We start from the raw sequence: 21,200 nt of genomic DNA on the forward strand, positions 1-21,200 counted from the left end.
GATGATGACAGTGCATCAGAGTTACAGTTCAAGTCCATGATCATCAACTTCAACATACCAGAAAAAAATTGATTACTTTAGAATCCTTCACCATGTCATTACATGGAATTTTGCTTTAGGGAGCTGAAACCTCAAATCTTGCCCTGAAAATGCCCAAGAGGAACAGTCTCTTCCCTAACAGTCCTGCTTATTCTGCGGCTAGTGCAGCTTAGTCAGAGTTCCTGATTCAATGAGAAGTTTTACTGGGAAATAGACCATGTGTAATTAAAAACATAAAATGTTTACTACCATGTAAACTTCCCTCCCTACCCCTGCCCCAGCCCAAGCTCCCCACATAAAGGGTGAACTGACCATTCCTTGGGATCAGAAGTAAGAAAAGGGCAGTGGAGATGTTTGCATCTGCACCACAGAGACAGATAATATAAAACTTTAATTAACTAAAACTCAGCTGGATGATCCCTCACTTACCAATTTTTTTTCTACTTCCTGACCTCACAGTCCACCTCAGAAATTACTTTAAGCACAGGAGAGGTAAGTACACTCAAAGACATAGTTTAGCTTTTTAAACCAACACATCAGGGTGTACATTCTGGGATCTGTGCACCTTCAGCCTAATCTCATTCACATTTTCTATTTCTACATTGAACATTTATGTTCAGGTCAGTGACACCAAAGTGTTGCCAGACATTCAATCTTCAAAACAATATTCAATGTTAGTCATGAAACTCTACTTTCAAATTTAAAACAGCTGTTTTTTAATCTCTTTGTAAGCAAAAATTTTAATAAACCAAGAGTTCATTCTTGCAGAATTCTTATTGATCATTGCATTACTTCATAAATATTTGGAAATTATCCAATCTTTGGCATAATCCATGTGTCTCTTTGCCTTCATTTGAATAATCAAAAATTGTTTACATCTAAAAATGAACTTGAGCCCCAGATGGTGTAACTCAGTGGACCAAGTGCCATCCTGCATGCAAACAAAGGGTCTCAGGTTCGATTCCCAGTCAGGGCACAAGCCTGGGTTGCGGGCCAGGTCCCCAGTAGGGGGCGTGTGAGAGGCAACCACACATTGATGTTTCCCTCTCTCTCCCTCCTTTCCCTCTCTCTAAAAACAAATAAATAAAATATTTTTTAAAATAAAAATGAACTTGCATGACTTTAAATAAATAGTTAATACATGAGTGGGTTCTGTTTTCACGAATTTTGTGCTCAAGTCCCAAAGAGAAAAAACTCTCAAAAGGTGTTCTTCAATAATGAGTTCCAACTCCAATATTACCATATTTCCTTTCAGGGTCTACTTTTTATTAAATGACTGTCCCACTCAGCTCATCCTTGAAGAATCTCCACAGATGCTTAAATAATATTGTTCAGTCCAAATTTCATCAGCATACTAAATACTGGCCTTGAATGAAAAGCAGTGTGAAAATTGAGATTTTAAATTATAAAACAATACAAAATGAAAAGCTATGGTTATCAAAACAGCTACCATTCAGTAATCCTATCTATTGTGTGTTTAGTATGTTCCATTTCTGTGCTCTGTAATATGTTTATAAACCAATGAGCCTCATTTCATAAACCACATACAATTATCAAACATGTCAATGTATAAGCACAGCTTGGGTATGCCATTAGAGGAAAGCAGAACATACTGAAACCCTCAATTAACTAAACTTTTGCTGCACTCTACTTTTATGAGAGAAGCCATTCACAGAAAAACTCAAGGAGAAAACATTTTAAAATCCATTAAATCCTAGAGTTTCATGCACATTAAGGCCAAACACCTACATCAGTGGTTCTTAATCATTTTTCAGCAATAGGAAGTTTTTTTCCCCAAATAAAACAAGAAGAAAGGAACTATTACAGCAAAGGAGAGGCATGTGGAGGCAGGGGAGGGGGAAGAAATTTGTTCCAGAGCTTTCTCCATTTCTATGCTATGAACCAGTCAGGTAAAGCTAGAATATGTTGTGGTATCAAGAAATCCCAAAATCTTAGTGGTTTAAATAGCAAAAGTCTACATCTTACCTACCTAGGCTACAGAGGCTCCATTTTGGAAGATGAGTGAAGTAGATACTCAAATATGACAATTAAAGGTTTCCATCCTGAAATATACTCATCACTTCTGTTTCTCTTTTCCTGACCAAAGGAAGTACATGGTCATGTCTACTCTTAAAGTGGTAGAAAATACAGTCCTTCCAGGGGAATAAGACAGCAGTGGACAGGAAATGTCCACTCAGTTAATGTCTTCAGTTAATGTTATTCAAAATCAGACATTGCAAGATCCAAATTGATGAAGAATAAAATTACTTTCTTCCATATACTAGATGCATTAGGAAAGTTAAGTGGGCTAATGTATTAGGAAAAGATTCTAACAACAAGAAGGATTTTCAGAATATCCCTTCAATGAGTTGAAAAATTGAATTAACCAGAACCCAATTTCCCAAATATATTACCTAATACACACTTACCTGTCTTACTTTTTAAATAAGCCTCAGTAATACTTAATATTAAACAACCTTCAAAAATTGCAAGAGAACAAATACTTCCTGCTTTCCTCTTTTCTACCCTGTCAACGTAGTTACGTGACCAAAAACTAGAAACAAGTGACAGTTATTAAAGAGCATCAGTGAAAATAACTTCAATGGCTACTTATGTTACACAATAGTTATTGTCACCCTTAGATAGCTATTGATTTAATATTATGTGTAAAATTCAGGTTATCAGCTTATAAAGCATGATTGGCCTTACCAACACTAATCTCTTTCCAAACACACAGTTGACATAAGATTAGAGGCCACAAGAATGATAAAAAAAAACACCAAAACAGCAGTTTAAAACATGACAACTAACTGGAAAAGACAGAAGAAAAACTATCTAGAAAAACACCTCCACTAACAAGAGGTGAATAATCTACACTTAGCAATTCACCCTCTACATATTACAAGGACAACTTAACAATTAATATTGATAATGATGACCCTAAGCCATGAAGAGAATATTAAAATGATAATGGTCATGGGTGCATCACTTAGCCTCATTAGTGTTTAGTTTTATTATCTAAAAATACGGGAGTAGAAATAACTGATCTCTATCACATTGTGATTCTATGAGGCTATACAAAATTAATCATTACTAACAAATATGAACTGGTAAACTAAAGAAAAAAATGAATCTGAAATAAACGAATTAGGAAAGGAGAAAAATCAGTGAGGCAGGCTGCCAAATGCTTATGATTAAATAGGCTAAAAATACAGGGCATTAATCATAAGAATTTTTGTTGCAAATAAAAGAAACCCTGCACAACCAGCTAAAATAATAAAGAAATGTATTAGTTCTCATCCCTGGAAAGTTCTGGAGTACTGTGGGCTTGAGGTTCAGTTGGAGCTAGTAGCACAAAAATGTCTGCAAGGAAACCCAACCTCTGTCTCTATGCTCTGCTTCTCATAATGCCTGCCACACCCTAAAGCTACTGCCCTGATTGTTGCAAGATGACTGCCCTCACATCCCAGGGTTACATGTTGTTTTGTCCACAACCAGCATGAAAGAAAGGGCATCTTTAGCTTAGCCTTCCAAAAACAAGTCCTGAGATTCACCGTGATTGGTCCATGCTGGGTCTCACATTTGTTCTTGCAACCAAACACTGCAGCTGGGTTGTAGAGAGTGCTGTTTGGCCTAAGTCAATGAGGACCCACTTCAGAAGCTTGTGATGGAATGACCTTTCTACATACACATACAAGTCCACAAGGGGAAGGGTAGACACCCAAATAAGAAGAAAAGGATGGTTTACGGATAATATGGAAATGTTCACTATACATTGAAGAAAGCAAGATAGAAATGGAGCAATTTAACAAGTTATTTTAATTGGGAAAATATTTAGATAGTTAAATTTCACAAAACACTGTGCTAGACACTAACAAAGTGACACAGAAGTAAGTAATGTGCAGCTTCTGCCTTCTAAGTATCTAACAATCTAATGGAGAAGAGCAGATGTGTAAATACTTAATATAAAGCAGACAAAATAAAGTACTATGCTTGTGGAAATACAAGATGAGGGGTAAGAAAACACCTTTAAAAGACCAAAGTTTCCAAAAGAGCAAAGTCTAACAAAGCACATCCCAGAGTACTCAGAGCATCAGTCAGACAATAATTTACACTTCCTAGAACAGAAAGAAATTTCCAAAATATAAAAAGAGGCACAGATCATGTTCAGCTACTAAAATTCAAAAGCACTACTACAGAGGGTAAAAACTTGCCAGCTTATTTTGATCCTCAGAAAGATGCTAAAACAAGGATTCCAACAATTTCTAAAATCCTAAGTGAAGAACTCAAGAGTCAGGACTCTTCCCCATAAGTGTCATGCTCTTGATGAGCATCTGTCATTAGAGTCCTGGATACTGAAGCTTAGGGCACGTGGAGGACTTCAGTGCAAATCCAGCAAACGTTTCTGAGCAGCTACTATGCTGCAGTCAGGAAAGAATAATCCAGTGGTAGGGAGATATATATAAAGAGGTCATTTCTATGGAATTTTTTAAGCATATTTTGAAGTAGCTGGACTTTGGCTAACAAAATCTGGGCTCCCACCACCCCATTTCAACCCTCAGCAAACATCCAACTGCATTTGTCTTCTTAACTAGGGAACATTTCATTAATTCCCTGCCTGCTCAAAATTTCATCAAAATGACCAACAGAATACCAAACAAGGGGGAAGCTGCATAATAGCTAGAAACTAGATAACAACATCTGCATGGCGGTCACATTAAGAAATTTCTGCTACATATTGTGCAGAAGAGGCCAGACTAGAGTAAGGGCCAACCTAACCCACAACTCCTTGTGTGAGAAGGAATTGTTGGCCAGGAATGTTAAGCAGGCAGGTGTCCATGAGAACTAAATCTGACAAGCTGCGACTACCTTCCCTAAGAACACACAGAAAAAAATCACAGAATGTGTGTAACAGCACAACAGTTCAGCAGAAGGGCTTATGCTAAGAAATCAAAGTAGTGTCCTCCAATGAACCAGGAAAACTAAAAGAAAATTTGACAAATTTCTAATTTGCATTCTTAACAATAATCAAAGAGACATTGCATTTAAGAAACTAGGACCAGCAGCCATTAGAAGGGGTGTTCTGAAATAGTAAAAGACCTCATGAAATGAATACCATAAACCCAAATTAAATATTACAGTGGAAGAATGTAGACAATAGATCCACTATTTCAAATAAATGAAAGTGGAAAAGAGAGAGATTTACTAGTCAAAAAGATAAGAGGCAAAGAAGGCAGATCCTAGAGATCCAATTCATTATAGTAAGGACTCCAGAACGACAGAACAATAAAGAAACAAAAATCAGAAACTTTCCTAAGCTGAAGAAAAGACCATGTATTCACATAAACGCATTTACCCAGTAGCAGGAATAAGTTTGTTAAAAGATTCTGTATTATTTTACTAGAGCTGTCAAGACAAAAATACCACAGACTGGATGGCTTAAAGAATGGAGATTTCTTTCTTATAGTTCTGAAGGCTGGAAGTCCAAGATCAAGGTGTCAGCAGATTTGGTTTCTTCTGAGACCTGTCTCCTTAACTTGCAGGTGGCTGCCCTCTTGCTGTGTCTTCATACAGCCTTTCCTCTGTGTGTGCACACACCTGGTATCTCTTTGTGCATACAAATTCCCTCTTTTTATAAGGACACCAGTTAAATTGGAATAAGGCCCATTCTAACAGCCTCACTTTAACTTAATACCATCTTGGAAGACCCTATCTCCAAATATAGTTACATTCTCTGGTACTAGGGGTTATGGTTTTAACACACGAATTTGGGGAGAGGGGAACAATGCAATTTATGCCATAACAGATAACAAAACCAAACTATTTCATGGTCATTTCTTTTCATTTTAGGATATTTTTTCTTTTTTATCCTCACCAAAGAACATGTTTTTCATTGCTTTTTTTAGAGAGAGAGAGAAACATTGATGCAACAGAGAAGCATCAATTGGTTGCTTCCCATTTATGCCCAGACTGAGAATCTAACCCACAACCTAGGCATGTGCTTTGCCTGACTGGGAATCCAACGTACAACCTTCTGGTTATAGGAAAACACTCCAGTCAACTGATTCACACTGACCAGGGCCATTTAAAGATTCTTTTAAATTATATGATCAGACCAGAAAAACAACAAAGTAATAGCCACAGTAAAATCAAGCTAATTTAGGTTTTTCACCTACATTGTTAAGCATCAGAAGTTTTCACGAGAAAAATATGTGTAGAGCTTTGTAGGGAAAAAGACCAGATCCAAAGAATCTATATGTAACCAAGATAACAGAAAAACATTCTCAGACATAAAAAGTACAGAGTGTATAATACCCATGTAATCCTTCCCAAAAATAATTACTTCAAAAATAAAAATAAAACCCCCCAAAATTGGTGACTTCTGGTGGTATTTAAAAAAATTATAACCAGTAATGAATCCATTTAAGTATAGAATTACATCTATATCATTGTAGATAGCAATGTCATAAATGAAATGTATTTTTTAAATAAGTCTTTAAATAGTCTTGATATAAAAATAAAAATCTGGATCTAACATATAGATCATATCAAGGACACCTAGAAGAGGGGAGAGAAGAAGGGAGTAAAAGAATACTAAATGAGAGAAAAACTGATTTAAATATATTGTAATTAATGACATGTGCATTAATTATGTTGAATACAAATAAGATCAAAGCTTTTTAAATTATTAAGAGTAGCAAAGAATATTTATTCCACATGGGAAAAAAATTTCTAAAAGAATCACAAAAACCCACAAACTACAAAATAAAGTCACAGTGAATCAAACATCACTTATGGTAATAAATATGAATAGACTAAAATTCTTTACTAAAACCCAGTAAGAAGTCCAGTAAGGGTTTCTTCTATCTACATTTCCAAATTGACTTCAATAGAGATGTTTTAATTTTATAATTATAAAAATGATATTGTTATAAAATACAGAAAAAAACTAACTGAACAATGGAATCTGTTTTGACATACACAAAGATTGTAAACTTGCCCGTTGTTGCCAATCAACTAGATACTGCTGGGGACCACACTGCACAAAGCTCAGACTGCCCATTCCAGGGCAGCCTGCCCTGTCCACAATCCCTCCAAAGGATCAGCACTCTGCCCTGACTCTTCCCATCTCCCCTCTCTCCTCAGCACCCCAGCCAGAATGGATTAGACATGCTACCCAAAGTCAACCAATCCATGAGCTTGCTTATGGCCTGATGGGAAAAGATGAGCTAGTATAATTAGATTTCCTTTCTGGTATCACTGGAGCTGGAAATGTGGGAAGAAGAAGTCAGTCAGCAGTGAAAGCCAGAGTTACAGGGCTCTTGATAGCTCCCTGGGTATCTCTGGGACAAATCCTCTTTTTTCCAGAGCAACCTGAGCAGCTCTCTGCTCCCTCAGCCAAAAGAACTGAATCTAAATATGATAGGAAAGTGAAAGATTCCATTAATTAAATAATCTGTTCCAAATCAATTTTAAAAATTAACTAAATTGACTGAGTTGATTCATTTTTAGCACATTGTGAGGATGTGATTTTTTTCTCCAAACTGAACAGCTACTTATTACAGTTCTGCCTAATAAGACATGCCAAGGAACTTGGTGTTAAAACTGTTTAGATAGAGTGACTAAAACAATTAACAAGTTGTCTGGTGTTTTCACATCTATCTGAGTGAACATGCACATTTCTTTCTCCAAACATAAAATCTACACTGTTATTTTTATTCAGGCAGACACTTTTCAGGCCTATGCTTATGGAAAATTTTCTCATCCCTTTTGGGTTGAAGGAATAATAATAACACATGGAATTTAATTCCTTGCAATAAAAACTTTCCTTTGTATTTCATGGTGGCTGATAGTTATAAAATGGTAGCGTCTAGTCCCTGTTTTTCAGAATCAGCCATCAGTATGTTTCTTATTGGCCATAGGTGTGATCATTAAAAATAAATAAATAAAAATACTTAAGTCTACATCTCCCTGATGCCTTGCCAGTGTATCCTGTAGGACTCACTCGTTAAGCCAGAATTTTGTATAGGGGGCTGCCTTCCTGGTTTGCTAACTTTTGAATAGCAAAGTCTTCACTAGAAAATTCAGTTGAAGTCAGGCATGTACAGATCTACAAAGAAAACATATTTTAAAAAAACAAAGCAGGAAAAACTTTCTTTTCCTATGAAAACAGTGTTGTGGTAGCTAGAGAATGACAGGCCTCGCTGTGCATTTTGTTACTCAGTGAATATGTGAACAAGTGAATAAGTGACAAAATTAATTTAAAAAGTAGATAAAGGAATAACATTGAATAAAATGAGAACATTACCTTTCCGTTAAATAGTTATATATAGAAACGGTGGATAATTTACAGTAGTATTAACAAAATTAATTGCTAACTCAAATTCCAGATAGTGATACAAGAAACTGAAAGAGAGTCTTCCTTTATTGTCTCTTCTCATTTTCTGCTCTACATGTTCTACATTGTCCTAGTCAGGAATATTTGTTTCTTAGTACTTCAGAGCCTATGTCACTAATATCAAAAATAGTTTCTTCTTACTCGCTTGCTCAGTGGGCACTCTATATGCAGTCTTTAGCAATGGCACTTGTAAGGAGGAGTTCTTTTATTAAGAAATTTCCAAAATACCAGCTATGTCTTTATTTCCCTAAGAATGATTTTTCTTTCTGTTTGTATGTTGGCATAGTACTGTGTTCGCTTGCCCTTCCTGTCTCTCTGTCTCTCTCTTTCTCTCTCCCCTCTCTCTCTCTCTCTCTCTCTCTCTCGCTCTCTTGCTCTCTCGCTCTCTCGCTCTCTCTCTCTCTCAATGGTATGTATTCTCATGCCCTAGCAAAAGTTTATTTTATATTCAGTTGCTTTTGGTGGGAAAACAATTTTCTGAGCAAAAAACAGACTCTCCCACTGAATGAAAGTAGACCCAGTCTATCGCTTTCTCTGCTGTACCATTAAACAGTCCCTCTGCCTGGCGTGGCTGCTCGGAAGTGTGACTATATGACTAGTTCAATACGGATATTTGAGTGTTCTCCTTCTACCATTCTGCCTTTGGGTAAAAATTTATCCTCTAACCTTTTGTGCCTTTTTTGTGCTCTATTAAACTAACCTAGAATATTCTTCCATCATCAATTCTTTGAAAGTAGGAACTCCATAGTCCCTAATAGTATCTTTTATATAGGTGAATTAAATTAACATTGAAATGACTTGATATCATTTGGAGTTTTAAACACGTGGGAAAAAGAACAGGGTGTAAAAGAACATAACTGAAACATTTGATATGTGGGAAACATTAGTCACATAAAAAAGTAAAAATATTAATAAATATGGGCAAAAATATAATCTACCCTCTTATTAATGGACTCCAAGACATTAAGTGTTGAAGCAGGTTTCTTGAAATGTAACTTCACAGGGTAAAATTCTAATGCAAACACAGCTATTCCTTGGGTCTTGTTTTTTCTCCTCAGCTGTGCCGTGGGGTCTGGTCTCGTGGGTTGGCCTGGCTAGCCAAGGAAAAATGAGATGGAAACTGATGCAGGGACATATCTTGACAATGAGGTCTGCGGTGTTAGAAAAAAACATTCTGAAATGGAATTGTGACAACTATCAGCTCCCGGGGACATAGAAAATTAGTTTGCTCAAAATTCCAAAAGGCATGCTCAAGTAAGGCAGTTTCAATCAATGCAAAGGAAGGGAGATGGGCTCGCTGACCTGCCAGGTCTATTCCTTTCTTTATGCCTCTGAACGTGTCTGAAGCGCATTAAGAAAACATTTACGTCCTGCTCACCTTGAATGCAAAGGCACACACTGCATCTGCCACACAACCCATGCAGGACCTTTCATTTTCAAGTTTACAAAGAACAAAATAAAATTAGAGCTTGTTGCCTTTACAGAAAAAGAAAACAGACTCAAATCAGGCAGCAACCCAAATTGCTCAGTCCTCACTGGAGAGCAACCATATACCGGGTGCCCAGCCGCCTACTCTTAGGCACAGCCAAGTGATGAGGTTTTTCTCACACAACATGAGTGCCTCCTCATTGCTCTTGAAAACTGAAGTTCTACGGCCTGACAGTGGAGTCATAAAAGCCCACAGACTTTGTCCACAACATCACAGCTTGTGGTGATGCTGCAGTGAACTACCTTTCCAGCTCTCTCCTACCCCTCCATAGTGTACAAGCCACCCACTTAGATGGTGCGAACTAAGAATTTTGGACACTTCTGAAAGCCATTCAGGCAGAAGTGTGCCTTACCTACGAAGAAAGGATTTCTAAGATATTAGTGTTGTAAATAAAATTGCAGCAAAAGAAATAAATTATATGGCATAGACAAGACCAAGATGGCCTTACAATCCCCTTCAGCTTGACTGTCTTAGACAGATTTCTGATTATAGGCCCCTGACCACCTCCTTTTCCTAGAGCATTAAATTTCTTAAAAAACTGTCAGTGTAAATTATTTCTCTGCCTTTTTAAGATATAAATCTTCTACAAGCCAGGAGTGTCTTTCTCAAGGACCTAGAAGTCATCCTTTGAAAGTAATTATCAAGAAAGGTAGCAGCCCTGTCTCCCAGTTTCTGTGGGAGGGTAGGAGCCTAACTTCCATTAAGTGACAATTACCAAACGCAGATGTCCTAATCGCATTGACCAGCTACACCCCTGACATCCTCTAGTACCTTTTATTAGCTCACTCCCGTGTTTAAAAATCCGTCCACTTTTTGTATCAGCAAATGAGCTCAATCTCCTTTTCCTGCTTTAATAGTCTCTTTCTCTCTCCTGTTGCAATAGTTTTGAATACAATCTTCCTTCCTGTTAACCGGTCCACTGCATTTTTTCTTTTACAAACAATAGTTGTTTATCTATCATCCACTGTCCCCTCTTCCCATATTGTATCAACAGCAGCAATGTCCCCAGCTAAAACAGTGTGTGCTCCAGCCCCGCCTGCAGCTGGGTGTGGCTGCCCCTGCTTCAGCAGTCCTCCTGACCAGAAGAAGTTCTGTGCTCAGGGTAGCTGAGGTGGAGAGATGACGCAGCCTGGGAGGCTGATAACCTCGTGGACTGTCATTTAAGCCTCAACAGCTTATTCCCTACTTCCTGTGCTTGAGAGAGAAATACGCTTCTCTGCTTAAGACACTATGATTTGCGGAAAGAGAGGAGGGGTTCCAGCTATTTGATAAGAAAAGCATTCAAGTTTCCTCCAAACCATCAAAAACATCTGTTTTACGTATACCTTAGGTTTTAAAGAGATATTAAAGAAGATCTAATCCTCACCATCTACTTTACAGATGACAAAACTCAGAAGACCTAAAGACTGCCATCAGCTTGACCAAAACCCTTTACATAGGACAATAAATGAAATGCAAATCATTACTTTTTCCCATGCCCAGCCTGCTGCCTGACATCTGGCAGACCCTCCATAAGAGTTTCATGAGTAAAAGAGCATGTAAACAAATCATTACAATTCAGTGTGATAAATGTTCTCTTGGACAAAGAAATAAACTGAAGCAGAAGTGTAGAGGCACATGCCACTGATCACTCCACTTGCTCATCACGTATGTACCACATTTAACCTCCAAAACTCATGTTTGGAGACATACTTATTCTTTAATTTCTGAAGTTAAACTTTTCATTAGCTACTGACCTTCCTATTAGTGATTTTTATATCATTCCCAGCAGGCACCTTGTTCAACATACAGAGTCTGGCTAAAATATCCAGTGGGCCCAATTCTCTCTATGACAGCAGTGCTATCTGAGTCCCAGACACCCTTCCTCCCGGGGCTCTGTTGCTCAAGGTCTGTGTAAATTTATGGCAGTGAAATGAAAATATTAAATCTCTTGCCCTGGCTGTTGTAGCTCAGTGGATTGAGTGCTGGCCTGCAAACCGAAATGTCACTGTTTTGATTCCCATGCGCATGCCTGGGTTGCGGGCCAGGTCCCCAGTTGAGGGTGTGCGAGAGGCAACTGATCGATGTTTCTCTTGCACATTGATGTTTCTCTTCCTCTCTTTCTTCCCCCCCTTCCCATTTTTTTAAAAATAAATAAATACAATCTTTTTTTTAAGAAAAAAACATTAAATATCTCAACTGGGTTAGTTCTGATGTTGCATGTAAATCCAAATGTGCCAAACCAAAGTATAAATTTTTGCATATGCCAGATTTTCAATCTTATTGTTAAGTGTATTTTAAAATTTGAAAATACTTAAAGTCAAAAACACAGACACAAACTTTTTACTAAAGCAAAAATCATGTCAACCTGGAGGCCTGCTTTTTTCCATTTATTTTCAGAGGCATAAATATGCAGTCTAGACTCAGGGGAGCTTCCTCCGCTCTGTTACTTCACTTTTATGGAACTGTTTCCTTGATAGTATCTGACCAGACAGAATTTCAGCTTCTGTCAGCTCTGAGAATCTATGGTATTTAACTTCTACACTGTGTAATATGGGACTTGCTTACTTCTCCTCCCTCACATGTCACAGAGAAAAGAAACTTCTTTCTACTTCCAAGGAAGGACAATATAAAAACAAGCAGTTGGGTTCCTTCTCTCCATCCACTCACTCACTCACTCATTCACTCCTCCCCATAGGAGGAGGAGTGCTTTACCTAAGGGTAAGGGAAGGAGCATCTGAAATCCACAGGAACTTGTTTAACAAGGGTAAGGTTACAGCATGAAAAATTGTACTAACCAAGGCTCTTGCTATCTTGCTGTTTTGGCTCTTACACCCTCATGCTGGGTGTTCTCTGCCCTTTTGGCTCCTGACCCAAACGGTATCTTTCCTCCTCTAGGAGATCCAATAATCTCTAGCTTCTCTGCTCAGTACTGAAAGGCAAGTTTTAACTAGGGTATGAGATAAGAGACCTAACTACCATCCTCCAATTCAGCTTTCCTTTTATAAAGCTGATACTACATTTTAATCCATATTTGACAACTGGTATCCATTGTCATTACTGAGAACAACACCTCATGAAAATGGACCCCCTCTGGACACTCCAGAAAGTCAGGACATGACCTTGTCCTAAAGAGACAAATATGATTAAACCCTGGAGAACGATGGCTGGGCCTCAAAATATGGACAACATGTGAAATGGGGAAGAAGCTCACACTTGGTGAGTCAGGGGAAAGCAAAGAAGAACCAATCTGAGTGCAGCCCATTGTGTGATGATGTCCGTATCATTCTCCAACTTAGCCCCAAGGGCATTTACACCAGTATTCACCAAAATAATAAATTCCGAGAGTAACTTTAATGACTAACTTCTATCACCAGGGCATCTGTAAGAAATGGCCAAACTACTTTTGATTCCTTAAGGCAATAAATAGACAAAGATGTTTACAACAGTCAGAAAGGAAGCTCTCCTCTCCCCTGAAGCAGTGATGGGGGGATCATCAGTCTGAAAGCAAGGACAGAAGCAGAAGCTGTAGCTAAGAGGGGCAGATCAAATATGGAGTGAGGAAGGCAAGAGAACAGATACTGCCTGTAGTCACAGCTCAGAGGGGACTGGAAGCTACTGGGGAGCTCCAGGGGAGACACCAGGGATAGGATCCCTGAATGTCAGGACCTGGTGACTAGAGTTCCAGTAACTTTTCACAGCTCACAAAGGAATGGCAGGGGATCATTTGTCATAATACATTTTTTAAAGATTTTATTTATGTATTTTTAGAGACATGACAAGGGAGGGAAAAAGAAGAGAGAAACACCGATCCGTTGCCTCTTGGTTGCCTCTCGCACATCCCATTCCGGACACCTGGCCTGCAACTCAGCCATGTGCCCTGGCCAGAAATGCAACCAGCAACCTTTCAGTTTGCAGGATGATGCCTTACCCACTGAGCCACACCAGTCAGGACACAATGTATGTTCTTGAACCAGTATTGTTCAATAGCAATGAACTGCAAGCCACGTAGGTAAATTTTCTAGCAGCCACATGAAAAAAGTAGAATAAACAAGTAAAATTAATTTTAATAATATATTTAACTCAAATATTTAAAATATTAATAATCAACATTTAATCAATATAGAAAATTATTAAGTTATTGTTCATTCTTTTAACATTGTCTTTGAAACTCAGTATGTACTCTGTATTTAATACTAACAACACAGATCAATTTTGACTAGCCACATTTCATGTGCCCAGTAGCCACCTGTGGCTAGCAGTCATGACATTAGATACTACTGTCTTAAATTATAGCCCATAGTCTGGGTACTGTGGGAGACATGGAGTATGCGTGTGTGTATAAATCACCTCCCAAAAGCAGCAGGAGATGTAAAGTTTGACCTCTAAAGACATTACTAGTGAACCAAATTGTGAATGATGTTTTCTTCAAAGTAGATAATGTTCTAAATCTAGAGCCACTATTTACCCTAATATTGAAATTTTCATCCTAGGGTCCTGGCAAAAAAACTCTTTTGTTTCAGAATATCACAAACATGGTCACACAAAGCTGCATTCTTAAAATCCCCAGCTTCTGCACATCCAAGATTATCCTCTCCTGAGCAAATCTCCCTCTCGCATAATGCAATTCTCAGTTCCTGTGAATGGGCTGGCCACAAAGTTGCCTCAGCTCCAGAAAGCAAATCATTGCAACTAAACTGCCGCCTCTCATCTCAGTGAACATTCAACTAAGGCTAATCCTGTAAATGACCAAGGAAAATTCCTCTTCTCTACCCATGAAATTATTTTTATATTTACACTAGTAAAAGATTAGTCAGCAATGAAAAGATTCTGTGATCAAAATTTGCACCAACAAATCTGTTTTCCATCCTTCCTTTTGCGAACTTCTTTTGTATTTGTAAAACCTGAGACAATGTTGATGAACTTTAAAATATACATACCCTTTTATTCCTACAAAACTGTGCTCTGGAGAGAATAGGATGCGTTGCGTACTATCAAAAAAAAAAAGGTAATCTTGTTTAAAAATTAGGCTTTCTGCCTTACACAGATGCAGCAGATAAATTAAAACAAAACAGAGGAATGAAGTAAAAGAAGATACACAAGTTAATGCAGCCTAAAGGCAACTTTAGCTTTAATGCCAACAAATCATAACATTTTTCTGAGTTTTTCCCTTCTTATTTTACATTTAAAAAATTAATAGCTAACATAGCAAAAGCAAGCATCTCCTTGCAAAAACACCCATATAGTGAGGATAAAACAAGTAGACCTCTTTTTTTTTTGTTTTCACTAATGAATCGAATTCTAAGCTGCTGCAATTAGCAGTCACTGAATGATCAATACTCAAGATTGATTGGCTTGGGCACTTGTGACACTGGAATTTGACAGCAGGAGTTAGTACAGTGTGCTAGTGAGAAATCACAAAGAAAGAGAATTTGGGGTAAACAGTAAATCAATAGTTTCATCATATGTCAACTGGCCTCACCTTGCAATTTAGTCTTCGAAGCTCAAGATTACTGAGCATGACTCAACAAAAATGACCTGACTTTTTGAAATCCTCCAACAAACACATCTTTTAACTCACAAAATCTTAACCATAACCTCATGTTCTCATGGCTGTCATCATTCGGACACATCCAGTCTCAAAAGGTAGACTCTATTTGTATGCCTCTTCATCATTAGCCCACTTTACCTTTAAGATCTAAGGCTAATATCTCCCAGTGATGGATGTCAGTAAGTAGTGGTTGAACTCTCTTGAATTAACACTGGCATCTTTTGAAATGGGTCTTGCCAATTAATTTTTAAGACTTATTACACCAAAGTTACAGAACCTCTCTTAACCAAGACTCTTCAGTAGCAACTCCGCAGCTCCCTTTTGGAAATGGAGTTATAATGAATAAAATTCTATTATTTTATTTTGTAGATAAAAAGCGGGGACAAAATATTTGAGGACTGAGCTTTATTAAGTGAACATAAAGAGCAGTTTAGAGTTCTGGAAAGAAGTAAAGTGCAGCTTTAAATACTGTTTCACATGTCAACAAATACTGAAAGCTAAATTTTTAATGGCACATTTTTTTAGGAAATCTATAATAGGTGACTATTTGGTTACTCAATTGGTTTTCCATTGTGCAGTACTTTTAAAAGGATATCTCTTATCTTATCTCAATCACCGAAAAGAAGTAGTTAAAATTTCCCTACCCATATTCTTCCCAGTCCTTCTTCTCCTAGTCCCTTCACCTCCACTGTTGCCTCTGGTGCCACCATTACTCTTCAGCCCTTCACACTGATAGAAAAGGAGAAGATGAAAATACTGTCAAGCCAACCACAATCCATGACCTCTCCAGGCCAACTGAGAAAATCCACTCAGAGCACAAACCTTCTGGCCACTTGACAATTTAACTTAGCGAGTAGCATTATGCTGGATAGTGCCCTGAACCCTGAAAAATGTTGTGGATGGTCTGTCCATACCTCCCATATTTTAATTGTGGCTAGAGACCCCAGATGTCTATCTAAATAGAGTGTGTAAAAGTCAGCTGGACCACATTCTCTGTGTCAGGTATATACCAGGACCACCCTCCTATCTGGACTCATGACTCCTTGCTTTCATATATTTGGTTCTGTGATCTCTCTGGCTTCACATCCAAGTTCTCAACATGAGGATCAAAAGCTTCTTCTTGTGACCAGTTTGAACTCTCTTATGTGACTTACTATCCTCCTAACCTGACACCATACACTATTCTACTCAGCCTCACCTCTAGCCATGCAGAATAGCCTCATCTCTCTATTATCCTTCCAGAAGAGAATGATTGTACATTTCCCACCTGAACTCCTGAATATCACATCTGTTTGGATTCTCTATCATTGTGCTCCATCTGCCTGTTTATAGAATACTCATCAGTTACTTCAGCTTGAGAGGGACATCCTAGTTAAGATCTTATGATTGGATAGGGAAAGTTAAATGCCAGCAAACATTAGCAGCTAAATCTATCTTCTTCCCTCTCCCACCCACATCACCTGCCCTATTCCTGTGAATACAGTATTTCCATGTCTTATTTCTATGTTTTTCCTTCCTCACTCCAAGTCATCTCCCTTCCACTTAGTCTGCTACATTTTTCTATAGTTTTCAGGCCATTTCTTGACTCTTTCTGTGAAAATAGCTGCTCTTAAAATGACATGGATTTCAGGGAATAGAACAGTAGTCAAGACGTTGGGTATCTTTTCACCCTTAGTTCAGCCATCAATGGCTCTTCACCATTTCCTCTAAAGTACTAGTCTTCTAGAACATCAAACACATGCATATTCATCAGCTGCTATCTATATTAGCTTAGCCATACTTTGCTTTCTTCTATTAAATGCAGTTAATCAAGAGCACTAAAAAGTAGGGTTACCCTATAAAGTCTGAATTCTGTGGCAAAGTATGTACAGAGCTAGCAGCTACTCTCGCTATATTTGTTGACCTCTCATGAAGGTACAAAAGAAACTGAAAGCTTCAAATATTTCAAAGGATTTGAAATGATTTGGGAAGAATTTGATTTACTAAGAAGGCTTCTCTAAAGGGAATTGCATTTTGAATTGTTATATTACATTTATATTTTATTGCCATTTCTATTCTCTCAGTCATCAGAACACCAAGCTGCAGCATTGGACCATTGGACACAAGGATGAATTCCAAGAAGATTAGGGAACTCGGGAAAGTGCAGAATGAGTTTAATGACTCATGGGTGAAGCATTAGTCATTGGTAATAAACCAATATGGAACTGAAGACACTGAGAATGAATTCAGGCTGCAGAGCAACAGGTTCCGCTGGTTCCACTTAAGTTCAAGCAGGTGCCTCAACACTTGCACAGAGTTCACAAAGCCAAAAGTGCATTTGGTTTACGCTACTTCACCTTCCATTTAAAATCAAGGTATCTTTTACATACTAGAACAACAGAAAAAAAAAGGGACTTATGGAAAAAATCATTCCTAAGAGAGAACAATGACCTAAAATACTCAAATAGACATGTAGGTGAAAGGTTATGTAATGGTTAATCCAGGACTATTTGTTTTAAATGAATGCATTACAACACAGTTTTTTATATAAGGAGTTTCAAGTGGTTTCAAGGATGACTAGAAACTAGGAATTTTGGTTCTACTTAATTCTGCCTGCAATCAGGGTTGTAACTTAGTCTAAACAGATCCCTCACATGCTCTGACTCCCAATTTTGGGCACACAGAAAGGAGTGCATATCACCTCAGGATCTTATTCAGGCCTTCCTACATTGCCACAGGCTTCTCTGACCCTGCCACTTGCTATAAAGTAAGTTACACTTCTCTCTGTACCACCTCTAGATCCTAAAGGTATTTTCCATTTTACATATATTTATTTGTTTTAGTGTTTTACCAGCTGGTACTGTCCCCCTGCCCACTACCTAATTCCTTATATGCTATTAAGAGAGACTTATAACTGCTTGTGGCTGATGAACAAATTTTGGCAGGGAACTGATTGGGCAAGAAAAAGGCATAATGACTTTAGATTAACTGACCAGAATTTTGGTTCCCAGGGTCTTAAGAATTCTGATCCTCAATGTCTATATTCAACTAAACAACCAGCAAGATATGTCATACAAATATCATGGATATTGAAGTCAGAAAGGCTTAGATTCAAACCTAAACTCTGTCTAAATCCACTTTAATTCCTCCTCTCAATAAGTATATATTGTCCATCTTCTTTGTTCCAGCCATGGTTCTTGATGCTGGGAGCATTTAGCATTCTTCTAAACTCTGGGAATACAGTAGTATATAATGCACATGCCCTGTCTTCAGGGATTTTGCAGTTCGGGAAGACAGGGTAAGTAAACAGGTCATTAGATCCAATAAGGTAAGTAGATCTTTCCCTGTTTTGTTCAACAGTGTATTCCAAGTATGGACTAGAATAGTGTCTGGCACACTGAAGGTGATAAAAAAATTTTTTTTAATGAATTAATGTTATACTTCCCAAAGAAGAAGTGTCTCAACAAAAAAAAAACTTAACTTTCTAGGCAACTAGAAAAAGGAGAAGTAAGTGTATGTGCAAAGGCCAAGAGGCCTTTATTTTTAATAAAGTAGATCAGTAGATCTCATTGGAATGAGAGAGATGAATGGTGAAGAAAGAGACGGGAGCATTAGCAAAGGACAGACCCACAGGGTTTATTAAGACTTCTTGATGAGTAGGGACTTGAACTGGGAGCAACAGGCAGCCACTGAAGGATTTCAAACTTGAGTGTGACATATTTATATAGGCACTTGAGAAAGATCACTCAGTGTGGGAACTAGAGAGGAGGCAGGACTGGAGATCCAGGGACCAATTAGCAAGCAGTGGTAGTTAACTTTGCAGAGTGACACAAGAAAATCTTCCCCTGGAGAAGTCTAGCTCCAGGACTCCTCAGCTGACTGGTTTCCGGTGTTTGGATGCTTGTGCCCTTTGGATTGATTTGAGACACACGATGACACCAAAGCCCAGAAAAGGCAAGACAGCGAAGCGATGGACAACTGGAAACTATTAAATGGGAAAGAAATATGTTAGCAGAGCCTGTGGTGTTGTGAAGTTATTGTTTGAGTTACTGGAGCTTTTAAATAGATATCTCATAAAAAGCCAGACTCCCGGTCAACAAGGGGACAAAATGCTTTTCTTCTCTGAAAACCATTATCACATAAAGCTGGTTCATGATTTAGTCAGGGCAAAACTCCTCCCATTTGTTGGAAAACCAATCTGTGGTTTCTCTTCCTAGATTGCTCTCTTCCCCATGGTGAGCAGAAGGTGGGCAGCAAGTCACGGGTCTCCAGGGAAGCCAGCGGAGCTGCCAACAGGAGGTGTTGTCAGAGTCTCGCCCACTCGTCACTGCCCAAGGTCCTGCTGTGAACCTTGTGTGCTCCAAGAGTCAGGCCCAGAGGTAACCAGACTCAGGGAAGCTGACTCAGACTTACAAGAAACTGAAGTATAAACCAGAAAAAGAACTTACAATGGTAAATGTAAGCAACAGAAGGTTATTAGCACCCTGTTGGGTGTGTCCTTTTTCTCTATAAGCAAGCAATACAGGGAGATAAATTGTAATCATACTATTTCATGAAACATATAGAATCCATACAAAAATAAATTAGTTACACCACTTTGACAATGCTGTGACATGAAGCTAAGACAGCCCGAGACAGACATCTCACCACATAGATGGTCTTGCCAATGGAAAAGAATATTCAATGTCCCTCAGCTAAGGCTCCTTCTGCCCTGGGTGACCCTAGGAGGACACTGGTCTCTCTGACTTTCCATTTTCTATTCTTCCATTCTTGCTGACTGCAGTTTCAAATGAGTTCTGTCTTTAGATATGTTCGTATAATTCATCAAGTTACAGCCCAGTCTTGTTGACTCCATTTGAAGTCATTCTCAAAGTGACTTTTATGTCTTTGTCCTAACCTGCTAGGTGCAGAGGGCACATTTATTCCCTGGGTTCTCAATTCTTCAGCGCACTTTCTTCTTGCTCTCCTGTGCAGAAAGTTTCATATGTTCCAGTGCTTGCCCATGAGACATGCATCTAGAAGCTGAAAGCAGAAGTTGACCAAGGTAGGACCTCATGTGTTATGGTATTTTTCTTGCTTTTTATTAGGGTGCATTTTTCTACACTTAAAACCTGCTTTGCTTAAGACATTAGTAAAGAATTCACATCCTTTACTGATTAAATTAAAATCTCTTGGATTTAAGAGACAGGAATACCACAGCAATTTACATGGTGCTTGCTATTTACAGCCACTGGATTAATCATTTTATATTCAGTGTTAAACTCAAGCCTCTAAATACTTTATGATGAAAGCAGCATTACCCTCCGTACACATATAGGGAAAGTAAGGCTCAAAGAAGATAAGTGGTTACCAAAAGTCGGTAAGCGATACAGCAGGCATTCAAACCCAGGCCCACCAAACATCAAAGCAGGCACATCATCTCCCCGAGTTCACAAACATTAGGAAGACTTAACCTGGCTACTCAACAGATAGGAGCCTGGCTGTTTTCCATATTCATTGTACCTCTCAACTCTTTCCAGAAACTGAAAGAATAAGTATGTTGTATTTTGATAGTAAATTATCTGACTCCTCCAATTTTGGTTTTGTCCAAGCGGTCCCAACCTGTAGCTCTACATCTTTGATATGGGCAGCCCCCTATTGTGCCCCAGCACTTTTACAGATGTGCCATGGCCCAGGAAAGGGTTGGGAAACATCACTGTATATTGCTATGACCTAGCCTCCCCTCATCACGCACTTGCTTCCAGACACTAGTAATCACATTGAAC

At 38.4% G+C, this 21,200-nt stretch overlaps 1 long non-coding RNA gene across 1 annotated transcript; it reads left to right on the top strand.

The window, feature by feature from the left end:
- The first annotated feature begins 18,086 nt into the window (after nucleotides 1-18,086).
- Nucleotides 18,087-19,749, top strand: LOC123812401. The gene is made up of 3 exons (XR_006784600.1): nucleotides 18,087-18,202; nucleotides 18,624-18,733; nucleotides 19,653-19,749. It is a non-coding gene; the product is annotated as an uncharacterized LOC123812401 (long non-coding RNA).
- The last annotated feature ends 1,451 nt before the right edge of the window (nucleotides 19,750-21,200 follow it).

Source organism: Phyllostomus hastatus, unplaced genomic scaffold, assembly GCF_019186645.2.
Source record: "Phyllostomus hastatus isolate PE091 unplaced genomic scaffold, TTU_PhHast_1.1 phas_scaffold_93, whole genome shotgun sequence".
In the NCBI taxonomy this organism is placed as follows: Eukaryota; Metazoa; Chordata; class Mammalia; order Chiroptera; family Phyllostomidae; genus Phyllostomus; species Phyllostomus hastatus.